Here is a 1,390-nt window from a genome sequence, read left to right as displayed (position 1 = left end):
TATATATATTTGTAATCTTCCTCTAGTTGAGTTCTATCAAGCCATCGAAGCTAGGTCAAAAGTTGGGGTGTTCTTGTGCATCTCCCCTTCATATCAGCTGGATGCTTCACTCACCTTTAGCTGTGGCTAAGTCCTTGTCTATGGGCTCAAGTGTCCTCAGGTCTCACCACACTTTGGACCAACCAGCCCTTCCTCTTCTCTCTCTTGTCTCTAGGTCAACGGGAGTAAATGGACTGGTGTTGAACTCAGCCCATTTCTTCATTGCTGCCTTTCCGCCTCTTCCACTTACAAATAGACCACTGTGGTGGCCAGTGAGCTTATATGCTTGTTTGTGTATTCCCTTTGAGTTTCAGTCTTAGAGGGGAGTTTGACCTGAAGGCACTTGATTGCTAGCCTTGATGTCTTCTGGCGAACAGCTTGCTAATTCTTGTAGTAGCCAGTCATGCTGACATTTTTGTTTTGGGTTTTTCCCGATGATCTTTCTTTGAAGATGTATCTTCTGTCACTGTAGCTGTTCCAGGCTGGTTTGCTTGTCCTTGCTAGTGGGAATGTCCCACCTCATAAGGTACTGGATGGGACTCAGGATTCCACATAAGTTCCTATACTCTGTAAAGGCTTTGCACAAGGCCTATTTCACTGGGCAAGTTTTAGAACCCCTTTTAGGTATTCCAATCAGTTATAGGCTGAAGACAGGCTTACAAGTTTTCTCCAATCATGTTTCCCAACATTCCTTTCTATTTTACAGTAGTAGGCAGGGGAAACTAATAGTCATAAGGCAGTCAAGGCTTTTAGTATTATTTACCCTCTTCAGGCTATACCTAGATCCCTGTATCCCAGAGCCCTGTTGTTCCAAGGTTGAGTGTTGTTGGTGGTGGTATGTGCCTTAGAGTCGGTTCTGACTCATAGCGACCCTGGACAGAGTTTCTAAGGCTGTAAATCTTAAGGGGAGCAGAAAGCCTCATCTTTCTCCCGCGGAACAGCTGGTAGTTTCAAACTGCTGACCTTGCAGTTCACAGCCCGATTCGTAACCACTATGCTATCAGAGCTCCTTAAGGTTGAGTATGCATCACTATTTACCTCTGTCCCACTTAGGCCATGCAAATCTGTCTCAGTGTTCCCCTATCTATCTTGTTCTTCCGTCTCCTCCCCGCTTCTTGTATTGCCCTCCCAAACACCCAAACTAAGCCCCCCACCCAAATCCCATTGTGGTTACCTTATATTCCATTAGTTTTACCCTCCATTTAAGACGATCTATCTTATCCTGTAATCTACCTGACCTTCCCACCACCGGGATCTCTGTTCCTCTGTGTTTACCTTCTTTCACATTGTAATTGTTTTGATCATAGACTGACCTCCCAGATCCTCTGTTCTTATAATTTTATTCTGTTCT

The sequence above is a fragment of the Chrysochloris asiatica genome, unplaced genomic scaffold (assembly GCF_000296735.1).
Source record: "Chrysochloris asiatica unplaced genomic scaffold, ChrAsi1.0 scaffold00001, whole genome shotgun sequence".
Lineage (NCBI taxonomy): Eukaryota > Metazoa > Chordata > Mammalia > Afrosoricida > Chrysochloridae > Chrysochloris > Chrysochloris asiatica.
This window is presented reverse-complemented; position numbering follows the sequence as displayed.